The 19,361-nt window shown below is 38.1% G+C and overlaps 1 protein-coding gene and 1 long non-coding RNA gene across 4 annotated transcripts in view; one reads left to right on the top strand and one right to left on the bottom strand.

Annotated features, from left to right (window-relative positions):
- SYT10 (synaptotagmin 10) overlaps positions 1–19,361 on the top strand; it is a 119,659-nt gene that overhangs the window by 89,424 nt on the left and 10,874 nt on the right. For all 3 annotated transcript variants that reach the window (XR_012518525.1, XR_012518527.1, XR_012518524.1), the window contains exon 9: positions 857–943. The gene's annotated coding sequence lies outside the window, so the exon portion shown is untranslated. The remainder of the gene's footprint in view (positions 1–856; positions 944–19,361) is intronic.
- Positions 7,030–19,361, bottom strand: part of LOC141585165 (uncharacterized) — a 46,264-nt gene continuing 33,932 nt past the window's right edge. Inside the window, exon 3 of the long non-coding RNA XR_012518532.1 lies at positions 7,030–8,597. This is a non-coding gene — a long non-coding RNA (uncharacterized LOC141585165). The remainder of the gene's footprint in view (positions 8,598–19,361) is intronic.

Raw genomic sequence — 19,361 nt, 5'->3', positions numbered from 1 at the left:
TTATCATTTATCTGACAAAATATCAAATTTTGGGATGGCATAAGAGTGTCATAGAAAATATTGACTTATGTTGTGAAATGCATTTGTACAAAATTTTTTAAATTCTTAATACATCCTTTTTGTATAGACTTCTATGCAGAATTACCATACAGTGTTTGTCAAAAGTTGAATTAGTCATGGTATGCTAGGCTATACTTTGGTAAAAAGAAAAATACAATAAATCTGAAATTTTAATGATTTAATCCAGTAAGGATTTATTTCTTGCTCACATCAAGTCCAGCACAAATTGGGCACCCCTCTCTCATCTCGTAGCTACCTCGGTAATATATGGTTTCCAAAGTCCCCACCTCAGAAAAAGAGAGAGGAAAAGAATTGTTGCATGAGTTGTTTTTAACGGACAGGCCTAGGTGTGATTTAGCTTGGCAAGTGGCCAGGACATAGTCACATGGCCGTAATGTAACTTTAAGGGAGCTTGGAAAACTTGCATGTGCCCAGAAGGAAGAAAGTGAAATGGAATTTGGTAAACACATAGCTTTGTCCCTGCCACACAAAGTCTTCAAGAAAAATGCTTGCGGGGCTGAAGGAAATAATGATGCTTTTTTTCCTTAATGTAGTTAAAAATCTGAGTTAGTTTCATGCTAGTGTAAAATGCTATTTTGAGTCACAGAGACCATGAGCCTCAATGTGAAAGTATCACTTCAAAATTAATCTCTTAATTTTAAAACAAATCAAAAGCTCTTTATGCCTTTTTATCAACGGTACAGATAGTTGTTTAAAATGTGGCACTAACCTAAATGTTTCATCCATTTCTTCCATTGAGCAAAGTCTTATGATTTCCCTTTCGGACTCTTTCCAGATCATCTTTATGTGAATTATATCACACCCACCAGGATGCTGCCATCAGAGACAAATGTAGCCTCCCCTTCGGAGCCCCTTCTTACAGGTCAGGTATTCATTCTGATTATTCACCAGCTGTGCTGCTTTCATTGATAAATAGCTTGAATATTACCATTTCAGGATTTACACATTCTCTTGCACTCATGGGCATACAGGCACACATCTGCACACAGTTATTCGTGCACACACACACAAAGGTCACCGTTGATTTATTTTCCTCTTCCTTGCTTTATTCTCTTCCTATGCTTCTTTTATATGCATTTATTTTTTTTCTTGTTTTGTATACTGTTACATCCCTTTCTACTAGGACAGGATCTGGCAGCTGGGTGCTATTTAAATCGTTGATAAATAACTGAGTAAATGAAGATGTTTTATGTTTCAATGTCAGTGAGGGTATGTATCTCTCTGTGCTCCCCTTGTATCATATGAAAAAACAAGGTAAAAATCTTTGACTTCTAAGTTGATTTTAGAAATTGTGCAATGTCCTAAGAAAAATTATGGCATTTATTTTTTGAAAATATCTTTATTAAATATGACCCCAGATTTTTTAAGAAAAAAAACTAAGGTTTGGAGAGTCCAAGCAACTTGCCTATAGCTGTTGTTACTCATGTTGTACACTCACAAATATATTGTCACCCAGATGTCTGGGAGAAGAATTATCTTCATTTGGTTTGTTCGCTTGTTTGTTTGTTTAGCTGTTGTTACTCATGTTGTACACTCACAAATATATTGTCACCCAGATGTCTGGGAGAAGAATTATCTTCATTTGGTTTGTTCGCTTGTTTGTTTGTTTCATTTTACTTTCCATAATGGACTTTATCTTTCTCATGAGCATAACGCTTTGGAAGGCAGGTGGGAAAGTGGAAGGTGATAGGGCATAGATTCAGTTTTGAAAGTTTTGCAGGGAACTCAGTCTCATTTGGGTAAATGCTGGTTTTCAGACTTTTTCTTTATTATTCTTCTCCTGATCCCCAGAATGGCATCTGGATGCATATAAGAGCTTAAGAAATCTGTTGTTGATGGAAGAAGGGATGTCAGAGAAATGTTTTCTTTCTAATATTTTCCACGTTCTGGGATAGGTTAGGTTCACTACTGCTGTTTACTTACATGGGACTGCTCATCCAGGCTTTCAGAGAATTTCCATGTACCTGACACTAAAGTCTGTGGCCCTGGCCATTTATCTTTAATCACGAAGCTCCTGTATAATATGCTGGTTTTTTTCCCTACCCTGATTCCTCCTGGGTACATTGATCTTGGCATTTCACTGGCCACTGATCAGAGCCTGAAGGAACTTGTGGACCCCCCCTCCCAGTAACCTGCAAGCACCAGTATTGTGACATCTTTAGCCAGCCACCTCTAATCACCAGTGATGGAAATGCCGGGATTTTCTTAGAAGCCTATAACCTTTCCAGATTCTACATCAGGAAGAAAGCTACTAGCACCAAATCTATTGAGTCTCTTAAATTCATGTGGATGTTTGTATAGCACCACTCCACAAAGAGCCACCAAGTGTGTGTATTGGGTGGAAGGGGAAGAGTCACTAGTGTGTGAGGGTTGGGAGGACATTGGAGTCCGACAGCTCTCTGACTTCTGCCTCTTTCTTTTCTTCCTACATTTCATTGGGTTGGATCAGTTTGGCTTTACTATTTCTGTGATGTTTGACAAGAATTCTTCTTACAATGTATCTAATTCACTATAATTCCTGGTTTCATTGGATACAGAATTATTAACATTTGTTAATTACATTTAGTGTGCCATTTTGCTCTCAAAAGTGTTCCAGTTCAGATGTTAAATTACACGGTCATTTCATTTTACTTAAAAAAAAAAAAAAATCTGTTTCCAGATCTCTAAATTTGCTTTGACATGCAAAAAAAGGTTTAAGGAAATTTAGAAATCTAGAAATCATTTTCCCCATGGACAAAACCTGACTTTCAAGAAAATTAATCAATCCTGAGGCTGGACAAAGGAGAGATCAATGTGAGCTAGAGTGTATTACCTTGGTGTAATATCTTAAAGTGCTAAGGCATTTTATTTTAATAGTAGAGATTTCTTTGAAATAAATGTCTTTAGGGTTTCTGGAATAAAATTTCTGGGACAGTGAGGTAGGAAAAAAAAAAAAAAGATCAAGGATTAATCAAGTCCAAATTACAAGAGCTAAAAAGCATGGGAAAAAGTAGAAAAATGGTTCAATTCCTAGACAGAGAAATAAGGGTGGTCTAAAAAATGGGTTGGTGGTGCAGGGAAAGTCTCCTTTTTACCATCCAACTTCCAAACACACTTCTACATTAACCACAAGCCTGAGAATATGACATTGGTCCAGGTAACAAGTGAAACAGACAAAAAGGTGGTTTTATTCCCACAGTGTCATGGAGCATTCAGGTGTCCAGTTTCCTTTTCAATAGGACAGAGACCAACCACTTGCTTTGGTTTCGAGGGCATACAGGATCAGATTCAGGAAGTTGGAGGTGGTATAAGGAGTTTCAGAAAGCTAAATTCAGAAGAGAAGCTGAAAATATTGGGGGAAAGGTTGTGCCTAAAGAAGTTACCATTGTTCCCCTTTAGTCAAATTCATTAAGTGTAGACAGAATATAGTCAGAATACATGCTCACTGGTTCAGTTCACACACATTCATATCATCAATCATCAATGATGACTGAAACTAAACATGAAAAAGTATGAAATACTTACTTTTCCAAAAAGAGGAAAAAAGAAAAGTCAGCCTAACTGTTTAGCTACTTTAATCTCAAGACCTTTAGAATTTAAGATCATCTCTTATGAAGTAAGAAAGCTTGCATCTTTTAATTATTTTGCTGACCCATTGCTATAATAAGGCATTGTACATATTATTCAAATGGAGTCAGTCACATGCTGCCAGAACAAGAGTGGCATGTCATTCAGAAAACTGCAAAAACTTCAAAAGAAAACAAAGCTTTATCAAAGGCAGTCTTTTTAAATAAGACTGATTTTATTCCCACTCTTCTACAAGATCTATTTTATCTTCCAAATATTTTATATAAATTGGCCAAAAACTTTCTCAAATACTATTAAAAGCTAGAATTTATTGAACCTTACCATATGCCAAGCACTATGTAAAGTATTTCTTGGGACATTGTGGAAGGTGTTGTTAGTATATCTGTATTAGTCAGAGTTCTCCAGAGAAATAGAACAAATAAGATGCTAATATATATATGAAAACATATTCCCATAGAATGCTAACACCTGTCACACAGATAAGGTGTCCCATAGATAAGTTTGTATATGGACAGATATTTATTTTTCAAAACTGACTTATGCAATGATAGAGGTTGGCAAGTTCAGAGTCACAAGCTAGTAAGTTACATGGCCAGAGCTCCAACACGGTTTATTTGTTGGGAAATTTAGCACCCTAAACCATCACGCTTTACAAAAGGACAATTGGGAGTTTGATAAGTTAATTGGGAAAGTTGGATCTTTTCAGACAGATGAAATAGCATAATCAGGCTCAGAGTATTGAAAATGTCTGGCTTGTCCAGAGAATATGGTAAGTCCAGCATCATAATGCATTTCCTACTTACAGTTTGCTATATATTCTTTAGCTGGTCACTCTGTATTGACCTGGTTTCTAACAATTTACACAACGTTTTTTACGTGATACACCTAGAATATCAGAAAACTGACCTGAAATCACATATTCTTGTTCACCCATAGATTTCCTTTCTCATTCTTATACATTGTTGTAACATCCTTAGCTCTAGTTGAGGGATGTTTTTAGAGCTTGCTGTGCTGAAAAGACGATTCTGTTTACTGTTGGGTTGTCCTTAAGTGTGCCTCTGAAGTGAATATTCCCGAAAAGAGTTTACTTTCGTTTCTTAAGGCAAGAAAACATTTTGCTTCTCCTGAAATCCTAGTATTTTCCTTTTGCACAGACAATACAAATCATATAACTAACTCTGCTGTTTTTCTTTTTCTTTTTTGCTTTGGCACCTGGAAAGGTGAAAGACATAATTCTATTGTAAGAATTATTTCTTTTTTTCTTTTCTATATGGAGTCTCACTCTGTCACCCAGGCTGGAGTGCAGTGGTGCAATCTCGGCTCACTGCACCCTCTGCCTCCCAGGTTCAAGCAATTCTCCTGCTTCAGCCTCCTGAGTAGCTGAGATTACAGGTGCATACCACCACAACTAGGCTGATTTTTGTAATTTTAGTAGAGATGGGGTTTCACTATGGTGGCCGGGCTGATATTGAACTCCTGACCTCAGATAATCCACCTGCCTCAGCCTCCCAAAGTGTTGGGATTACAGGCATGAGCCACTGCTTCCCACCTTATAATAATTATTCTTATTTTCCCTCACCCCTGCTGTCTTATCTTTATTATTCAATTTTAATTTTTAGTTTTATATACTTCTTTTTTTATATTCTTAATAACCACTTCAAATTCTTTATGCTGCGAAATGGAATAAATGAATAAATGTATGAGAGAATAAATCAATGAGCAAGTGAATAAACAAATGAACAAATGACAAAGAAAGAAATAGTTTTCCATGACTTAGCCAGAAAAAAAGCAGGGAAATGTAGCCCCAAATTCTACCTTTCTGGTTCAAGGGATGATGTGTTTCATATGAGTTTATGAAGACCTATGATTGTTTTTTCTCCGATGTTTTGAGAGGCTGTTTTTCTCATTAACCCTGACTTATAAATAATTCAACTGATGTCCTGACTTCTAGTTGTAGGTTCTGCTTTAGTCACATCTCTTACATTACCAATGTCCTAGGTTCCATGTGCAAATAAAATTTCAATAGCCCTACTTTGACATTATTTGTAAATATCTGTGTACTTATAGCTTACGTCCTGGTTACAAAATCTCTCTCTCACCTTCTCTCTCTCCCTATCAAAATCTCCATGTTGTGTGTATCAGTGGTACATTCTTTTTATTGCTAAGGAGTATGTTATTATATGAATTTACCACAGTTTTTTAATCATTCACCCATTAAAGGACATTTTATTTGTTTCTAGTTTTTGACAATTATGAATAATGTTGACATAAATTCTTACAAACAGGTTTTTGCATGAATGTAAGGTTTTATTTCAGGGGAAACAATAAATACCAGGAGTGGGATTGCAGAGCTCTAAGGGAAGTAATTTTTTTTAAAAAAGAAGTCACCAAACCGTTTTTAAATTGGATGTACTTTTTTTGCATTTTCACCAGCAATATAAGAAGTGCTCACTATTGTCAGTTTTATTATTTTTTAACTTTTAGCCATTTTGTTAGGAGTGCAGTGGCAGCTCATTGTGGTCTTAATTTGCATTTCTCTGATGGCTGATAATATTGAACATCTTTTCATGTTCTTATCTATTACCTACTCAAAAATTTAAATCTGTGAAGAGAGCTAAAGATAGTTACCTTCAAATTTATAGATAACATTTTTATATCATTAGAGTTAACGATAGAGCTAAGACTTGAGTGATAAGAAAGATAAAAACCAGGCTAAAGCATTCTGCTATGTTCTGAAAGACACTGGCATGAATCTTAATTAATAAGGTCTGTTAACACCTGATTTGGGGGAGAGACTTTAGGATTTATTCTTGAGTAGTATATGGTAATGTATCTACCTCAGTTAAATTGAGCTGAATGAATCAAAGTAAGGAAACTCAAGCCCCTACAACTCTTCTGCCTCTCTAAGGTAAGAATTTATTGATGCTACAACCTGTTGTTGAGATTATCCATATCTTTTCTAAAAAGGCAGGACCATATGAAAATAAATGTTCTTGTCTGTATTGTCATTCCTTAGATCATTGAATTTTTCTTTATGATTTTAGCTCTCCCACTGACATTAAAAAGTAGGTAAAAGTGACCATAAAATTTAATATTTATATTTAAATATCTATATTCTCTAAAATACTTATATATTTATTTATATTTATATAATTTATATAATTTATTATATTTACATCTATATCATTTACTTATTTTTATATATTAAATATATATTTATATTTTATATAAAAATATGTATGTATTATACATAATATTTAAATATCTATATCATATATGTATTTATTACATACACATATTTTATATATTGAATACAATACATACTTAATATATTCATATATATATATATATATATTATATATAAATAGCTTACAGTAAAGGACATTTGCAGGAGATGAGCTATATAGACCAAGCATCCTTTTCAGATAACAAAAGCTGTGGCTTGAATATTTGTTCCTCTCAAAACTCAAGTTGAAACTTAATCCCTCATGTGACAGTGTTGAAAGGTGAAGCCTTTAAGGGGTGAATGGGTCATGAGGACTCTTCATTGGTTAATGGATTAATAGATTAATGGGTTATTGGGTTTATAGGTTATTGTGGGAGTGGGACTGGTGGCTTTATAAGAAGAGGAAGAGATACCCGAGTTAGCACACTCAGTTCTCTCACTGAATGATGCCCTGCTCTGCCTCCCAACTCTTCAGAGTCCCCACCCCCAAAAGACTCTCATCAAATGTGGCTCCTCGACCTTGGACTCCTCAGCTTCCATAACTGTAAAAAACAAATTCCTTTTGTTTTTAAATTACCCAGTTTCAAGTATTCTTTTATAAGCAACAGAAAATGGACTGAGACACATCTGTACTGAAATTTTCATTTTTGCAACATTTGTTGAGCTCTGAGTCCACAAAGATGCTAATATGAAAGCAAGAGAACCAGTTAACCTGCCAGTAAAGGTGGCTGCTTTGAGAACCCAAAGCTATCAACTGAAATCTAGTCTTCAGGTTCCTATCTATGCAAAATTGAGGTGCATGAGAATTAAGAGGGAGGTTACACAAACGTGCAAATCTTCACTTTCTCTAAAGCAGCATTCATTACATCATCAATTAATTGAGATGTGTTTATATTTTTATTCATTTCAGACACAAAGGGCTAAGACTTCAAACCATCCGAAGTGACTAAGCTCTAGTGCAGCTATTTCCAGTGAATAATAGCTTACTGCTTATTACCTAACTATTGTATGTCAGATATGCTAATTGCTTCCTTGAGTTTCTTGTACAAAATGTGCCCTTTTTAGTCAACCGTTTTTTAGTCAAATACAGTATGTGCATGTGTTCTCTCTCTCTCTCTCTTTCTCTCTCTCTCTCTCTCTTACTTCTGGCAGCTTAATTGCAACACTGTCAAAAAGATCACAGCAAAAAATCTATTCATTTCTCATCATTCTCATTCAAATCTGTCTCACAGTAGTGTGTTTAAATTTGTTAAATAGAAGAAAGATTCTGTAAAATGTGTATTTTTATAGTATAAATGAACAATCTGTGTAACATTTGTTTTTATTAAAGTGAAAAACAAGAGCACTTGCGGATAGAGTATTTAAATTCTCATAAATACTGAGACTATTTTAATGATTAACAAAATACCCATTGGTACTCAATAGTAATGCAAACCCTCTCCCATGGGTTCTGAATAAATATTTATATTTCTTTTTCATTTACCTCTCAAAAATATTTTTCTATCAAATGTAACTTCTGACAGAAATCTAAACAGTTTATTTAAATTCTAGTTATATTTTGTATTCTGTAGTTATAAAGCACATTAAACATCAGATAACTTCCAGTCACACAGAGATTCCTTAGAGTTCTTTTCACTTACAATTATTTAATTGTCTCCGCACTTCAAACAGGTCACCAGAAAGAAGTGGCAATGCCCAAGTCAAGTCAAAACAGTGTTTATATCTGTGGAAAAAAGTATAATAGCAAAAATGAAGGATAATACATCTAAGATTTAGGTGGTTTACCTACTAAATCTACCCAAGGCCGTGAGTCGTTAAGGGATATACAATAGTCTCTCATTTCCTATATTGAGATCTTATTTAGCAGGCAGTATCATTGATAGAACATGTCACCTCAGACCATTTTAGTCAGCTTTGAAATAGGGTCAAAGTGGCAGCAATACTATCTATCAGTGAGAATGATAGTGAAGCAGTGTCATTGTCTGGGGTAAATACCTGAGGTTCGTTGTCTCATGCCAAGAAAATTAAGGACACCAACACACACAAGGAATGAGTTTAGGAGCAGAGGTTTAATAGGCAAAAGAAAGAAAGGAGAATACCTCTCTCCTGAGAGAGAGAGGGGCACCCAAATGGAAATTCTGGCCCACAGCAGAGAGCACCAGATTTTATAGTTGGGCTTGAGGAGGCAATGTCTAATTTACATACAGCCCACAGATTGGTTCAGCTAGGTGTGACATATAAATAGCCGGTAGGGAAGGCTGGCCACCGCACCCTAATCTTATTATGCAAACGGGCTTTCCACTTGGCCAGCCTTATGTTGTCTGCTCCTTACTGTACACGTGGCTGGCCAAGAGAAGGGAACATGGAGCAGCCATTTTGAACATACCTAGTCCAGGGCAGCATTTTCCTAATGGAACAGGGGCTAGCATTCACTCATGCAGGCTCCCAGCTTGCTTGCTTGTGTCTACAGCTTGATTTTATAGGCTGCTCTTTGTTGGAAAAGAAAATGATTTAGAACTGCTTTTTATTGAAAGGAAAACCTTACTGATGACTTCCTTACCCTCACTGTCTGCCTAAATAATTTCTTGTTAACTCCCATATCAATAGCTATGTGTAACAAAAATAACAGAATCGGAAATGATACTGGCTAAATGTATGGAAGATTATATTTCTTTCGTTTAAAAGAAGTCCTGAAATAGAGTTCGGGATTAGTATTGCTGTTTTTTGGTCCTTCGTGTTTAAGTTTCTACTCATCGTTCTAAGTGCATGGCTTTCATCTTCAAGGTTGCTTCATGTTCTAACATGGTTATTGGAGCAACTGGTCATCACTTAAATATTCTATACAGGAAAGAAGGCAAGAAGAGAAAAAATATGGTCTCAGTAAGTGAATGTTTGGAATTTGTACATTTTTATGTATAAAATTGTAGTGGTATACCATTTTAAGTCATTGTTTAAACTATATAAAATATGAATAATTATTCCACTGCTACTTGAAGAATGTTTTCTTGATATAAATGCATTATAGGTTCCTTTATATATTTCAAATAATACTTATTGTTTAGCTCCTGTATTTTCTGTAACTATTTTTGACATTTATTTTTAAAGCCTGAAAAAATATTTTATATAATTGCATTTCTGAAAATATTTCCCTATATCTTTATAGTTTTTTCATATATTTGACTGTGAATATTTAGTGACTATTTATAGTTCCTTCTGGAAGATTTAACCTTTCTTACTTCCTTTTCCTTATCTACAGAGTAATAATAGTACCAATGCCATCTCATAGGAATATTGTTAGAAAACAGAGATAATATATATGAAACATTTAGCAAAACACATGCCACATTATTGTCAAATTAGTTACCCACCATTTCTGTAATAAATAATAAATAAAATATGGCATTTTAAGCAATTAATGGGCTATAACTAAAATTTCTTAGACCATCATGTTAGAAACATGCTCCTTCAAGCAGGCAGTTGGCTCCATAGAGTATAAAATACAAGCATTCTAAGGGAATGGATTTTTGTCTTTTGTGTTTCCTACAGCATCTCCACTGTCTAAAATAGTCCCAGACACATAGTAGGCTCTTAATAAATATTGAGTCATCACTGTATACTTAGTCTAGCAGCAAACCATATTAATAAAGCAAATTCTCAGTTTTCAACTTCTGAAGTCAACCCATGGACAATGCACTGAAGCCTTACTTTGGGCTGCAAAACAAAATACAAATATGGGAAGCTTTTGTAATAGAAAAGTGAAGGTATAACAGAAAGAAGACATAAAAGCAGAGAAGGAGGGTGTCATATCACAGGTTTGATAATAATTTTTACGTATCAACTTGAAGCAAGATACTAGAAATTTGGTTTAAGTTTTCAGGTAATTATGCAACAATAAAATATCATTACAAAATCAGGCACAGTGGCTCACATCTGTAGTCCCAGCACTTTGGGAGGCCAAGGTGGGTGAATCACGAGGTCAGGAGTTTGAGACCAGCCTGGGTGGGCAGATCACTAGGTAAGAGTTTGAGACCAGCCTGATCAACATGGTGAAACCCCATCTCTGATAGAAATGGAAAAAAGTAGCCAAGCATAGTGACGGGCACCTGTAATCCTAGCTACTCAGGAAGCTGAGGCCGGAGAATCACTTGCACCTGGTAGGTGGAGGCCACAGTGAGCTGAGATCCTGCCATTGCACTCTAGCCTGGATGACAGTGTGAGATTCTGTCTAAAAAAAAAAAAAAAAAAAAAAAAAAAAATCGTTAAATGTGGGAGTGACTTTTGAACCAAGCAGAAAGTGGGAAATGGAAGAACTTTAAAGAAAGAGCAAGTAAAAGACTGAAGACCTTTCAATAAACTGTTAAAGAGGCTACAGGCAAAGACTTAAAGGAATGTGAGGAAAATGTTATTCAGAAGTAGAGGAAAGGAGATTTTTTTATATCACTGAAAGTTTAGGAACATCATTACCTTCCGTAATGTGAAGGCAGAAAATATGCCCAAATAAATGGGATAATCTAATGTATTTTAGTAGATTTCCAGATAGAATATCAAAGGTGTCACTTGGTTTCTTCTTGCTGCTTACAGTAAAATGTGGGAGGAAAGACATAAGATAAAAGAAGAACTATTAAATACAAAGAAACAATGAGTTGCTGGCCATAAAATTGTCTAGCCTCTCTAGGTGGTACATGATGATAAAATTAACAAATGGCTTCCTGGCAAAAGTCAAACTCAAAACACCTATGGAAATTGCTCTAATGATAAAGCCTAGCCTTCACCAAGTTGTGATATAAATAAATAAGGCTTTGTTGTATTGAGCCTCTAAAATGTGGAGGCAATCATTTTGCAGACTGACCCCAATTTAACAATGGTTCAACTTACATTTTTTTAACTTTATAATGGAGTGAAAGCAATATACTTTCAGTGGAAACCATACTTCAAGTACCCATACAACCATCCTGTTTTTCACTTTCAGTACAATAGTCCATAATTTACATGAGATATTTATTACTTTATTATAAAATAGGCTTTGTGTTAGACTATTTTGCCCAAATGTAGGCTATCATATGTATTCTGAGTACATTGAAGGTAGGCTAGGCTGAGCTGTAATGACCAGCAGGTTAGGTGTATTAAATGCATTTTCATTGTATGATATTTTCAACCTACAATGGGTTTTTAGGGATGTAACCCCATCATAAGTTGAGGAGCATTTGTTGTTGAAAATAGTCTAGTACATTCTGGTCAAATAATCATCAAAGCTAGCAATGCAGATGAAGAAGGAACAGGTTATATCTGAAATTCTCCAAAAAGCAGTGTGTCAGACTTACCTTCAAGAACTTTGCCAAAATTCTCATATCCACTTCTCCTCCCCACCCCCATCTTTGAATAATATCTTTTTTTTAATTTATTTTTTTTATTGCATTTTAGATTTTGGGGTACATGTGAAGAACATGCAAGATTGTTGCATAGGTACACACATGGCAGTGTGGTTTGCTTCCTTCCGTCCCCTCACCTGTATCTGTCATTTCTCCCCATGCTATCTCTTCCCACCTCCCCACCCCCCCGTCCCTCCCCCATTTCCCCTCAATGGACCCCAGTGTGTAGTGTTCCCCTCCCTGTGTCCATGTGTTCTCATTGTTCAACACCCGCCTATGAGTGAGAACATACAGTGTTTGATTTTCTGCTCTTGTGTCAGTTTGCTGAGAATGATGGTTTCCAGGTTCATCCATGTCCCTACAAAGGACGTGAACTCATCGTTTTTGATGGCTGCATAATATTCCATGGTGTATATGTACCACATTTTCCCTATCCAGTCTATCATCGTTGGGCATTTGGGTTGGTTCCAGGTCTTTGCTATTGTAAACAGTGCTGCAATGAACATTCGTGTGCACGTGTCCTTATAGTAGAATGATTTATAATCCTTTGGATATATACCCAGTAATGGGATTGCTGGGTCAAATGGGATTTCTATTTTTAGGTCCTTGAGGAATCGCCACACTGTCTTCCACAATGGTTGAATTAATTTACATTCCCACCAACAGTGTAAAAGTGTTCCTATTTCTCCACATCCTCTCCAGCATCTGTTGTTTCCCGATTTTTTAATGATCGCCATTCTAATTGGTGTGAGATGGTATCTCAATGTGGTTTTGATTTGCATTTCTCTGATGACCAGTGATGATGAGCATTTTTTCATATGTTTGTTGGCCTCCTGTATGTCTTCTTTTGTAAAGTATCTGTTCATATCCTTTGCCCATTTTTGAATGGGCTTGTTTGTTTTTTTCTTGTAGATCTGCTTTAGTTCTTTGTAAATTCTGGATATCAGCCCCTTGTCAGATGGGTAGACTGCAAAAATTTTTTCCCATTCTGTTGGTTGCCAATTCACTCTACTGACTGTTTCTTTAGCTGTGCAGAAGCTGTGGAGTTTGATTAGGTCCCATTTGTCTATGTTGGCTTTTGTTGCCCTTGCTTTTGGCGTTTTGGTCATGAAGTCCTTGCCTACACCTATGTCCTGAATGGTTTTGCCTAGATTTTCTTCTAGGGTTTTTATGGTGTTAGGTCTGATGTTTAGGTCTTTAATCCATCTGGAGTTAATTTTGGTGTAAGGTGTCAGGAAGGGGTCCTGTTTCTGCTTTCTGCACATGGCTAGCCAGTTTTCCAAACACCATTTGTTAAACAGGGAGTCCTTTCCCCATTGCTTGTTTTTGTCAGGTTTGTTGAAGATCAGATGGTTGTGGGTATGTTGTATTTCCTGTGAGGCCTCTGTTCTGTCCCATTGGTCTATATCTCTGTTTTGGTACCAGTACCATGCTGTTTTGATTACTGTAGCCTTGTAGTATAGTTTGAAGTCCAGTAGTGTGATGCCTCCTGCTTTGTTCTTTTTGCTTAGAATTGACTTGGCTATGTGGGCTCTCTTTTGGTTCCATATGAAGTTTAAGGTGTTTTTTTCCAGTTCTGTGAAGAAGGTCATTGGTACCTTGATGGGAATAGCGTTGAATCTGTAAATTACTTTGGGCAGTATGGCCATTTTCACGATGTTGATTCTTCCTAACCATGAACATGGAATGTTTCTCCATTTGTTTGTATCCTCTCTTATTTCGTTGAGCAATGGCTTGTAGTTCTCCTTGAAGAGGTCCTTTACGTTCCTTGTTAGTTGTATTCCTAGGTATTTTATTCTCTTTGTAGCAATTGTGAATGGCAGTTCGTTCTTGATTTGGCTCTCTTTAAGTCTATTACTGGTGTATAGGAATGCTTGTGATTTTTGCACGTTGATTTTGTATCCTGAGACTTTGCTGAAGTTGTTTATCAGTTTCAGGAGACTTTGGGCTGAGATGATGGGGTGTTCCAGATATACAATCATGTCATCTGCAAATAGAGACAATTTGATTTCCTCCTTTCCAATTTGGATAACCTTTATTTCTTTTTCTTGCCTGATTGCTCTGGCTAGAACTTCCAGTACTATATTGAATAGGAGTGGTGAGAGAGGGCATCCTTGTCTAGTGCCAGATTTCAGAGGGAATGCTTCCAGTTTTTGCCCATTCAGTATGATATTGGCTGTTGGTTTGTCGTAAATAGCTTTTATTGTTTTGAGATACGTTCCGTCAATACCTAGTTTATTGAGGGTTTTTAGCATAAACCGTTGTTGAATTTTGTCAAAAGCCTTCTCTGCATCTATTGAGATAATCATGTGGTTTTTGTCTTTGGTTCTGTTTATGTGGTGAATTACGTTTATGGACTTGCGTATGTTGAACCAGCCTTGCATCCCCGGGATGAATCCTACTTGATCATGGTGGATGAGCTTTTTGATATGCTGTTGCAATCTGCTTGCCAGTATTTTATTGAAGATTTTTGCATCTATGTTCATCATGGATATTGGCCTGAAATTTTCTTTTCTTGTTGAGTCTCTGCCGGGTTTTGGTATCAGGATGATGTTTGTCTCATAAAATGATTTGGGAAGGATTCCCTCGTTTTGGATTGTCTGGAATAGTTTCAGAAGGAATGGTATCAGCTCCTCTTTATATGTCTGGTAGAATTCCGCTGTGAACCCATCTGGACCTGGGCTTTTTTTGGGTGGTAGGCTCTTTATTGCTGCCTCGACTTCAGACCATCTTATTGGTCTATTCAGGGTTTTGGCTTCTTCCAGGTTTAGGCTTGGGAGGATGCAGGTGTCCAGGAATTTATCCATTTCTTCCAGGTTTACTAGTTTATGTGCATAGAGTTGTTTGTAATAATCTCTGGTGATGGTTTGGATTTCTGTGGAATCTGTGGTGATATCCCCTTTATCGTTTTTTATTGCAATAGTTTGGTTATTCTCTCTTTTCTTTTTTATTAATCTGGCTAGTGGTCTGTCTATTTTGTTGATCTTTTCAAAAAACCAGCTCCTGGATTTATTGATTTTTTGAAGAGTTTTTTGTGTTTCTATTTCCTTCAGTTCTGCTCTGATCTTAGTTATTTCCTGTCTTCTGCTAGGTTTTGAGTTTTTTTGATCTTGCTCCTCTACCTCTTTCAATTTTGATGATAGCATGTCAATTTTAGATCTCTCCTTTCTTCTCATGTGGGCACTCATTGCTAAATATTTTCCTCTGGAGACTGCTTTAAATGTGTCCCAGAGATTTTGGTATGTTGTGTCTTCATTCTCATTGGTTTCGAAGAACATCTTTATTTCTGCCTTCATTTCGTTGTTTATCCAGTCAACATTCAAGAGCAAGTTGTTCAGTTTCCATGAAGCTGTGCGGTTCTGAGTTAGTTTCTGCATTCTGAGTTCTAACTCGATTGCACTGTGGTCTGAGAGACTGTTTGTTATGATTTCTGTTCTTTTGCATTTGTTGAGGAGTGATTTATTGCCAATTATGTGGTCAGTTTTAGAGTAGGTGTGATGTGGTGCTGAGAAGAATGTATATTCTGTGGATTTGGGGTGGAGAGTTCTGTAAATGTCTATTAGGTTTGCTTGTTCCAGGTCTGAGTTCAGGTCATGGATATCCTTGTTGATTTTCTGTCTGGTTGATCTGTCTAATATTGACAATGGGGTGTTAAAGTCTCCCATTATTATTGTGTGGGAGTCTAAGTCTCTTTGTAAGTCATTAAGAACTTGCCTTATGTATCCGGGTGCTCCTGTATTAGGTGCATATATATTTAGGATCATTAGTTCTTCTTGTTGCAGTGATCCTTTTACCATTATGTAATGTCCTTCTTTGTCTCTTTTGATCTTTGTTGCTTTAAAGTCTATTTTATCAGAGATGAGAATTGCAACTCCTGCTTTTTTTTGCTCTCCATTTGCTTGGTAGATCTTCCTCCATCCCTTTATTTTGAGCCTTTGTGTATCCTTGCATGTAAGATGGGTTTCCTGGATACAGCACACTGATGGGTTTTGGCTTTTTATCCAATTTGCCAGTCTGTGTCTTTTGATTGGGGCATTTAGTCCATTGACATTTAGGGATAGTATTGTTATGTGTGAATTTGATACTGTCATTTTGATGCTACCTGGCTGTTTTGTTGGTTAGTTGATGCAGATTCTTGATTGTGTTGATGCTCTTTTACCATTTGGTGTGTTTTTGGAGTGGCTGGTACTGGTTGTTCCTTTATATGTGTAGAGCCTCTTTCAGGAGTTCTTGTAGAGCAGGTTTGGTGGTGATGAAATCTCTGAGTGCTTGCTTGTTCACAAAGGATTTTATTTTTCCATCACTTATGAACCTTAGTTTGGCTGGATAGGAGATTCTGGGTTGAAAGTTCTTTTCTTTAAGGATGTTGAATATTGGCCCCCAATCTCTTCTGGCTTGTAGGGTTTCTGCTGAGAGATCTGCTGTGAGTCTAATGGGCCTCCCTTTGTGGGTAACCCGACCTTTCTCTCTGGCTGCCCTTCGCATTTTCTCCTTCATTTCAACCCTGGTGAATCTGACGATTATGTGCCTTGGGGTTGCTCTTCTTGAGGAATATCTCTGTGGTGTTCTCTGTATTTCCTGGATTTGAATATTGGTCTGCCTTGCTAGGTTGGGGAAGTTTTCCTGGATAATATCCTGAAGAGTATTTTCCAGCTTGGATTCATTCTCTTCATCACATTCAGGTACACCTATCAGACGTAGATTGGGTCTTTTCACATAGTCCCACATTTCTTGAAGATTTTGTTCATTCCTTTTTGTGCTTTTTTCTCTGTTCTTGCCTTCTCTTTTTATTTCATTGAGTTGATCTTCGACCTCTGATATCCTTTCTTCTGCTTGGTCAATTCGGCTGTTGAAGCTTGTGCATGCTTCACGAAGTTCTCGTGTTGTGTTTTTCAGCTCCATCAATTCACTTATAATCCTGTCTATGCTGTCCATTCTCGTTAGCAGTTCGTCCGATCTTTTTTCAAGGTTCCTATTTTCTTTACGTTGGGTTAGAATATGTTCTTTTAGCTCACTGTAGTTTCTTACTACCCACCTTCTGAAGTCCGATTCTGTCATTTCATTACCCTCCTTCTCCATCCAGTCTGGTTCCCTTGCTGGTGAGGAGTTGTGATCCCTTTTAGGAGGAAAGGTGTTCTGGTTTCGGGAGTTTTCATCCTTTTTGCGCTGGTTTCTTCCCATTTTTGTGGGTTTATCCACCTGTTGTCTTTGTAATTACTGTCTTTCAGATTGGGTCTCTGAGTGAGCTTCTAGTTTGTGGATGCTGAAGTTACTTCTTCTTCTTTTTTTTTTTTTAAGCTTTCCTTCTAACAGTCTGACCCCTCTGCTGTAGGACTGCTGAGGTCCTCTCCAGGCCCTGCTTGCCTGGGGGTCACCTGCAGCAGCTGCAGAACAGTAAGGGTTGCTGCCAGTTTCCTCTTCTGCTATCTTTGTCCTAGAAGGATGCTCGCCTACTGTCAGTCCGTTCTCTCCTTTATGAGGTGCGTCTTTGGATCTATGGGGGTCAGGGAGCTACTTGTGGAAACAGTCTATCTTTTATTGGGGCTTAAGTCCTGAGTTGTGAGCTCCGTTGTTCGTTCAGAGCTGCTGGGCAGGTATGTTTAGGTCTGCTGCAGCTGAACTCATAAAGCACTTTTTGTTCCCAGGTGCTCTGTCCTAGGGAGTTGGAGCTTAATGAGTTTCCACTGCACTACTGCCTTTTTTTGATTTTTCTTTCAGGTCTGACCCGCCCAGCTAGCAGCAGGCCTAGCCACTGTCTGCCCGCAGGGGCTTTGCTGAGCTGCTGTGGGCTCCACCCAGCTGCCCTGAGCTCTTCCCTGCAGTCCTGTTTATATGGGCGTGGTTAGAACTGTCTCTGCAACGGTGGCCCCGCCTCTGTTATGGCGGATTCTCTCTGTTGTGGCAGGTTGCCTCAGCAACGGTGGGTTGCCTTGGCAATGGGGGCCTGCCTCCGTAGTGGTGGAGAGTCTCAGTAATGGCGGAAGCCCCTCCCCTGCCGAGCCCAACCGTCCCGGTTCAGCTGTGCTTGGTTTGTAGGGCTCAACCCAGAGGGTTTCCAATTACTGTTTTTGTTTTCGTTGTTGTTTGGGGTGGAGGGCTGGGACCAACCGAGCCTGATCACCTGGCTCCCTGACTCAGAGTCTTTTCTTTTAAGTTGAACGACCCTGCGTTCCAGTCGCTTGTTGAAAAGGCACCAGGATCTCCTGTGCTGCGACTCACTGAGTCGGCTTGAACTGTGGCGCCAGCTCCTGGCGGTTTTTTTGCCTAGGAATCTCCTGGCCTGACTCGCTATTTCAGATGAATGGGCAACTCTGCAGTCTCAGGGCTCTGCTCGCCAGCTAAGAGGGCTCCCAGATCAGTGGCTTTTGTACGGAGAACTGCAGCAACAGGGCGTGGTCACAGCAGCCGCGAGGGCGGAATCAGCCCCACGGGGGCCAAAACAACCACACCGGCTGGGACTGCGACGCTGGCGACCCCTCTGCCTGGGTATCTCCTGGTCTGTGGGCAATAAGAGTTCATCTGGAAATGCGGCGTCCACTCACCCTCTGCACTTTCACTGGGAGCTGAAGTCCTGAGCTGTTCTTAGGCGGCCATCTTCCCAGCATCTGAATAATATCTTTTTCATGTGGATAATTGATATGGTTTGGCTGTGTCCCCTCCCAAATCTCATGTCAAATTGTAATTCCCAATGGCTGGGGAGGGACCTGATGGGAGGTGATTGGATTACGGGGGTGGATTTCTCCCTTGCTGTTGTCATGATATTGAGTGAGTTCTCAGAAGATCTGGGTTTTTTTTAAGGGTATAGCACTTCCCTCTTTGCTCACTCTCTCTCCTGCCACCATGTGAAGATGTGTTTGCTTCCCCTTTGCCCTTTCACCATGATGGTAAGTTTCCTGAGGCTTCCCCAGCCATGCCTCCTGTATAGCCTGCAGAACTGTGTCAATTAAACCTCTGTTCTCTATAAATTACCCAGTATCAGGTAGTTCTTTATAGCAGTGTGTGAATGGACTGATATAGGAAATTAATACCAAAGAAATGAATTCTCACTATAAAGATACCCGAAATTGTGGAAGTGACTTTGGAACTGAGTAATGGGCAGAGGTTAGAACAGTTTAGAG

This window comes from Saimiri boliviensis, chromosome 7, assembly GCF_048565385.1.
Source record: "Saimiri boliviensis isolate mSaiBol1 chromosome 7, mSaiBol1.pri, whole genome shotgun sequence".
Classification (NCBI taxonomy): Eukaryota; Metazoa; Chordata; class Mammalia; order Primates; family Cebidae; genus Saimiri; species Saimiri boliviensis.
The sequence above is the reverse complement of the archived record's forward strand: the minus strand, read 5'-3'. Positions and strand labels throughout refer to the sequence as shown.